The following is a 7,811-nucleotide window of genomic DNA, read 5'->3' on the forward strand; positions in this document are numbered from 1 at the left end:
GGCGGGTGGTACCCGAGGGAAGGGGTCACGCAGGGCCGGGGGCACCTGGACAGCCGGGGCTCTGCTGAGCAGCCCGGGGGGCCGCAGCCCCAAGCCCTGTGGAAAGGGAGGGACCTGGCCCCCAGCCCCTCCCGGGCCCCGGGGGGAGAAAAGGGGCAAAACCCAAGCAGGGGCAGTGGGGGAGGCCGGATCCAGCAGACACGGGGCCGGCCCTGGCCGGGAGCTCCGGAGAGCAGGTGGTGCCCACCTGAGCACCCCGCGGCAGCCAGGCCCCTTCCCTTCCCTTCCCTTCCCTTCCCTTCCCTTCCCTTCCCTTCCCTTCCTTCCCTTCCCTTCCCTTCCCTTCCCTTCCCTTCCCTTCCCTTCCCTTCCCTTCCCTTCCCTTCCCTTCCCTTCCCTTCCCTTCCCTTCCCTTCCCTTCCCTTCCCTTCCCTTCCCTTCCCTTCCCTTCCCTTCCTTCCCTTCCCTTCCCTTCCTTCCCTTCCCTTCCCTTCCCTTCCCTTCCCTTCCCTTCCCTTCCCTTCCCTTCCCTTCCCTTCCCTTCCCTTCCCTTCCTTTTCCCTTCCTTTCCCTTCCTTTTCCCTTCCTTTTCCCTTCCTTTTCCCTTCCTTTTCCCTTCCTTTTCCTTTTCCCTTTCCCCCCATCCTGGGCTCCAGCCCCATCCCCGCAGCCCCTCCAGAGCCCCCGGCTGGGGGTACCACCCTGCCCATCCCCACCCCGGTGCGTGGGGGCCCGCACCCCAGCTGGTCTCCCTTCTCCCCCCTCTCCGTGGCAGGCGGTGGCTCATTTCATATGGGAAATGTCCATTTTGTTGCTACTTAAAAGCTGATTTACGGCGGCTGCATCCCAGCCCTGCCTTGGCCTGCGTTCATCCCATAATCTGCCCATTTCTCTTGGCAGCTCCGGCTCGCCCGGGCTCGCCGGAGGTCTGTGCCGGGCAGCGGGAGCACCCGGTCCCCTCCCGCGGCCCCCCGGTCCCCAGCCCCGCTCCCCCCGGCAGCCTGGTCCTCGTGCTGCTGCTCGCAGCTGGATCCCATCTGCTTCGAGCGGATCCTGATGGTCCCGAGACGGCAGCACCGGGCGACGCCTCTTGCGCGTGGTGGCGGGACGGGGGGGACCCAACACCCCCAAAACACCTGCTGGGGGCCGCAGGGCTGGAGGGGACACGGGCAGGGGATGGGGACGGCGTGTGGGTGGCTTCGCATCACCCCAGCACAGCCAGGACCCCCCCCTCCATCCACCTCCGCCCCGGGATGGGGCCGATGGGATCCATCCATCCACCCGCCCAGCAGGACAGACAACCGCCGTGCCCGGACAGACCCCGTCGGTGCGTGGGGCATGGTGGCAGCACCGGGGCCCAAGCCGAGGTCCTGGCCCGGCAGCCGCCAGCGGTGAGCAGCGTCCCGGCTGGCCCGGCCCTCCTGCACGCTCCTAATTAAATTTTACCCGACTATAAATCTTTTTGTTAAATGTAATTGAAAAACACACCTTTGGAATCATCACATTAACCCGGCATCCGCTTTATTAGAGTAATTAAAGCCTTTCTCAAGTTAGCGCCGGGCGGATCGGCTGGATTGTGCCGTAATCCTGGCAAAGCAAACAAGTTCGGAGCAAAACTAATTACATTTAGAGCAGCTGTGATAATAATCCTAATTCAACCCCATTTGGTGCCTAAAATCCGGTGATCCGGCAGCGAAAGCCGGGGCGGGGGGGGCGGCCGCGGCCCGTCTCTGCCCTCCAGCTCGTCCCCTGCCGGCAGCAGTGCCGGGGCTGGCAGCAGCCCTGGGGCTGCCCTGGGTCACCCCAGAGCCTGGGGGGGTCCCTGGGGGGGTCCCTCGGGGCTGGGCTCCCTCTGGGGGGTCCCTGCCCTCGGCCACCGGCCCCCAAAGCCGCTGTCCCCATCACCCTGTCTGACCCCGTCACCCCTTGCCGGGCACTGCCGGGGGCCGTGGCTCTGCCCCGGTGCCCAGACGGTGGCACGGTGCCCAGGCCCCCCCCCGCGGCCTCCCCGGGGACGGGGGGGATCGGGCGGCCGCAGCTGGCGCACGCAGCCGTAATGGCCACGGCTGGGCTGGCACGCCGGCCCCACGCCTGCGGGCACACGGGCAGGAGCAGCTTGTGCGCGGTTTGTCCTTGACTAGTCCCCGCGTGGCCGCCCCTGCCTGGCGCTGCCCGCCCCGGCACGAAGCCCCTCGCCGCCTGCCCGCAGCCGAGACCTCCCAGCTCATCACACGCGTGATGCCAGACCTTTGCCGGCACCGGGGCTCGGCTCTGTAGGCCGGGCAGGGCGCCCCGCCGGGAAGCAAATCCTCCGTTGGCGTCTCCTCTCGGTGCCGGAGCCGGCGGGCACGGCATCGGCACCGGCACCGGTACCGGCACCGGCACCGGCACCGACACCGGCAGCACCGCGGACGCGAAGCCGGGCAGGACGCGGGAGGTTATTTGCATCCTCGCGGTTACCTTGGGGAACGTTTGCTACAAATGTATATTGGAGCTTTTTTATTAAAGTTGCCAAAAATTTGTGTTAGCTAATGGCTTCTTAATTCTGCCTAAAATGAGAGAAGGAAAATGATGCCATTCATCTTGTATTGGTTTGAAATCACATCTGACAACTAATCGATCATACTGTGGGACATTAACTCCTTTGGATGGGGGCCCAAGCCGGCTCTCGCAGGCTCCTCGCTCCCGCGCTGGATTCATTTAACTACTTTACTGCTGGTATTTTGGCACGTGGCGCGGCGGGCTGGTTCCTCTCCGGTTGGTGCCGCTGAATTATTTGCCTTTCTCCGGATGCAGCTGGCACGGTGCGCCGCATCGTCCCCCGCCCCTTCGCATGCCGCTGCCGGTGCCCTTCACCCGACCTTCGCCCCGCGGCCCCCCCTGTGCTGCGGGGTCCGGCCGGCCCCCCCTCTCCCCCCCGTCCCAGGGGGTCTCCCCCATTTTGGGCATCGCCGGGGGATTTTTTCCCGGCGCGGCTGAGGGTGAGCGCCCGGGGATGCTCGCGGGGACGAAGGGGAGGTCCTGGGGGACCGCGACGGGGGATGGCTTTGCTCCCTGGCCCTGCAGTGGCCCCAGGTGACCCGTGCCTCAGTTTCCCCGTTGCTCCACGGGGAAGGGCTCAGCTTTTGCCCGCCTGCGTGGGCACAGGGACAGGCGGGTCCCCAGGGCGAGCGGAGGGGCTGGTGGCACCTCACGGCCATGAGCGAAGGCAGGGTGTCCCCATCCCCTACGTGTCCCCCCCCCCCAGCGAACGCTGGTGACCCACCCGCTGCCACCGCGACGCTCCGGGAGCCCGGTGCCCCCGCAGAGGCTGCAGGGCTGCGTCCCCCTGCGCGGGGACCCCCGGACAGGGCCGAGGGTGCTGGGGACACCCCCACACCCCGGCCAAGCAGGGCCGGGTGCTGCCCCCCTCCATCCACAGCCACGAGGGACGGGACACTGCAGTGGGGAAGGACCCGGAGGGACCGAGGGGACCCCAAGGGACCCCAAGGGACCCCGGGACCCCGCGGCCATGGCCTGGGCAGGCGGCTTATATACCCAGCGACCCGGGGTGGTCGCTGGTGGCCAGCCCGTGGCGGGTCACCCGCTGCTGGGGAGGTCGGTGTCCCAGGGGACCCACCGCCATCATCCCCGTCCCTGTCCCCAGGGTGCACGGCTGCACCCCGGGGTCACGGCCCCGTGTCCCCCAGAGGGTCCCCAGGGGCACCGGGGGCGGCGGGTGCCAACAGAGGGGTCACAGCGGGGCCCGACCCCCCCCAGAGCAGAGGACATGGGGACAGAGTCTCCCCGCCGGCCCCTTCTGATGGCTCCTGGCTGAGGAAAGCCATCCCCGCCCACACGTCCGCCTGTCCGTCCGCCCGCCTGCGTGTCTGTCTATCCAACCATCCACTTGCCCACCCAGCCATCCTTCTGTCTGTCCACCCTCCTGCATGTCACCTGTCCGTCCATCCACCCATCCACGTGTCTGTCTCTGCATCCGCCCATCCACGCGTTTGTCTGTCCATCCATCCATCCATCTGTCCATCCATCTGTCCATCTGCCTGTGTGTCCCTCTGTCCATCCATCCATCCATCCACCCATCCATCCATCCATCCATCCATCCATCCATCCATCCGTCCATCCATCCATCTATCCATCTGCCTGTGTGTCCCTCTGTCCATCCATCCATCTGTCCATCCATCCATCCATCTATCCATCCATCTGTCCATCTGCCTGTGTGTCCCTCTGTCCCTCTGTCCATCCACCCATCCGTCCATCCGCCTGCGTGTCCCTCTGTCCATCCATCCATCTGTCCATCCATCCATCCATCCATCCATCTGTCCATCCACCTGCGTGTCCCTCTGTCCCTCTGTCCATCCACCCACCCATCCACCCATCCATCCGTCCATCCATCCGTCCATCTGCCTGCATGTCCCTCTGTCCCTCTGTCCATCCATCCATCTATCCATCTATCCATCTATCCATCTATCCATCTATCCATCTGCCTGCATGTCCCTCTGTCTGTCCATCCATCCATCCATCCATCCATCCATCCATCCATCCATCCGCCTGCATGTCCCTCTGTCCCTCTGTCCATCCACCCATCCATCCATCTGCTTGTCCCTCCATCCATCCGTCCATCCATCCATCCACCCATCCGTCCATCCGCCTGCGTGTCCCTCTGTCCATCCATCCATCCATCCATCCATCTGTCCATCCATCCATCTATCCATCTGCCTGTGTGTCCCTCTGTCCATCCATCCATCCATCCACCCACCCACCCACCCACCCATCCATCTGTCCATCCATCCATCTATCCATCCATCCATCCATCTATCCATCCATCCATCCATCCATCCATCCATCCATCCACCTGCATGTCCCTCTGTCCCTCTGTCCACCCACCCATCCACCCATCCGTCCATCCATCCATCCATCCATCCATCCGCCTGAGTGTCCCTCTGTCCATCCATCCACCCACCCACCCAGCCGTCTGTCCATCCATCCTCCCATCCACATGCTCATCTACCTGTCCGTCCACCTGTCTGCCCAACCGTCCGTCCATCCGCCCATCCCTCCCTCCCTCCCCCCGGACGCCGTGTCCCCCGTGGCCCAGGGCTGCCGTGTCCCCGCCGCGGTGAGGGGCCAAGCCCCGTGGTGTCGCGGTGAAGCCTGGCCCCAGCCCCTCAGTTGGGTGACCTGGCACCCCCCCGGGTGACCCAGGAACCCCCCCGGGTGACACCCCTGGGGTGGGATCTAGAACCCCCTCTGTGACCTGGACCCCGGGTGACACCGCTGGGGGGGGGGATCTAGAACCCCCTCTGTGACCTGGACCGCCAGGTGACACCGCTGGGGTGGGATCTAGAACCCCCTCTGTGACCCGGACCCCCGGGTGACACCCCTGGGGTGTGATCTAGAACCCCCTCTGTGACCTGGACCCTCGGGTGACACCCCTGGGGTGGGATCTAGAACCCCCTCTGTGACCTGGACCCCCGGGTGACACCCCTGGGGTGGGATCTAGAACCCCCTCTGTGACCTGGACCCCCGGGTGACACACCTGGGGTGTGATCTAGAACCCCCTCTGTGACCTGGACCACGGGTGACGCCCTGGGGTGGGATCTAGAACCCCCTCTGTGACCTGGACCCTCGGGTGACACCCCTGGGGTGGGATCTAGAACCCCCTCTGTGACCTGGACCCCCGGGTGACACCCCTGGGGTGGGATCTAGAACCCCCTCTGTGACCTGGACCACGGGTGACGCCCCGGGGGGGGGGGGGGAATCTAGAACCCCCTCTGTGATCTAGAACCCCCTCTGGGGTAATCCCCGCTGTGCCCCCCTCGGGTGTCTGCGGGGGGGGTGTGGGTGGGGGGGGGGGGTGTGTGCACACCCGTGGGGGTGGGGGTGGGTGTGCACACTCGTGTGCGTGCTGGGGGCCCACACAGGGCTGCACCCCCTGCTGTGGGTGGGGCCAAGCCAGGCGTGGCACCATGGGCGGGACCAAGCAGGGTGTGGCAGGGATGGGTGGAGCCAAGCAGGGTGTGGCAGGGATGGGTGGAGCCAGCGGGGGGGGGCAGTGCACTCTCTGGGGGGGGACTGGATCCGCTCAGTGCCCTCAGTGTCCCCATCGCTCCCTTCATCCCCCTCACCCCCTTCATCCCCATCCTCCCCATCACCCCCATCATCCTCCTCATCCTCCTCATCCTCATCACCCCCTTCATCCCCCTCACCCCCTTCATCCCCCTCACCCCCTTCACCCCCATCATCCTCCTCATCTTCATCATCCCCTTCATCCTTATCACCGCCTTCATCCCCCTCACCCCCTTCATCCCCCTCACCCCCTTCACCCCCATCATCCTCCTCATCTTCATCATCCCCTTCATCCCCCTCACCCCCTTCATCCCCCTCACCCCCATCATCCTCCTCATTCTCATCACTCCCTTCATCCCCCTCACCCCCTTCATCCCCATCCTCCCCATCACCCCCATCATCCTCCTCATCTTCATCATCCCCTTCATCCCCATCACCGCCTTCATCCCCCTCACCCCCATCATCCTCCTCATCCTCCTCATCCTCCTCATCCCCATCACCCCCTTCATCCTCATCACCCCCTTCATCCCCCTCACCCCCTTCATCCCCCTCACCCCCATCATCCTCCTCATTCTCATCACTCCCTTCATCCCCTTCATCCCCCTCACCCCCTTCATCCCCCTCACCCCCATCATCTTCCTCATCCTCCTCATCCCCCTCACCCCCTTCATCCCCCTCACCCCCATCCTCCCCACCACCCTCCTCATCCTCATCGCCCCCATCACCCCCCTCACCCCCACCCTCACCCCTCCTCGCCGGGCGCGGGCGATAAAGACGCAGACCCCGAGCGTATGTCAGGAATCAGTGCCTGTCGCCGGCGCCTAATCTGTTTTTCTAAGCCGCCCACGAGCAGCGCGTTAGCCGAATTAGGCCGACAGCTGCTACGGGTCCTCTCCCCCTCCGCGCCCGCACCGCGAGGCCTGCCGCAGATGCCGAGGCCGGGAGCGGCGGGTACCGCCGCTCCCGGCCTCGGCATCTGCGGCAGGCCTCGCCGCGCCCGCCTCGCGCCTCCCGCCGCTCGGTGCCGGCACGCGGGCGCCGGCACACGAGGACCGTGAACCTCACCGGGGGCGCGTGGCACCCAACCGTAGATCCCCCGGGAGCGGGCGCGGGGCACGCGCGTGTGCATCCGCTGCTTCTTTTTTTTTTTTTTTTTTTTTTTGGATAGCAGTAGAATGCAATATGCAAATGAGATGGTTATTACCGCAATGTTCGTCAAGCTGAGCTGAGAAGACATTAATAGCCTGATGAATATGCATGTGAATTTGTTAATTAAGTTAATTATTCTGCTGAAAATGCATTCGTCTTCCAAGGACATTTTCCCAATGATTTTTACATGCTTCAGTCATTAGTCATGCTATATTTTATCAGGGAAATGAGTTTGCTTAAGTTGTAAAAAAAAAAAAAAAAAAAAGGCAAGAAAGAAAGAAAGAAAAAGGAAAACGGGGGGAAAAAAAAAAAAAAGAAAAGGGAGAAGAAAAGAGAAAACAAAGCGCGGGGCAGGGCCGGCGGCGTCGGGAGGGGGGAAACTTTGGGGAAGAGCCGGGGCCGGGGCTGCAGGTGGGTGCAGGTGGGTGCAGGTGGGTGCGGGCACCCCCCGTCTCCCCCCGTCTCCCCCCTTTTTTCCCTCTGATGACAAACTTTTTTTTTTTTTTTTCCCAGTGCCAAATTTCCAACACATTAATTAATTGTTGTAGCCAATTAACTGTAGTTGTGCAAATGAGTTTAGCACTAATTACCATGCA

This window comes from Mycteria americana, chromosome 22 (genome assembly GCF_035582795.1).
Source record: "Mycteria americana isolate JAX WOST 10 ecotype Jacksonville Zoo and Gardens chromosome 22, USCA_MyAme_1.0, whole genome shotgun sequence".
In the NCBI taxonomy this organism is placed as follows: Eukaryota; Metazoa; Chordata; class Aves; order Ciconiiformes; family Ciconiidae; genus Mycteria; species Mycteria americana.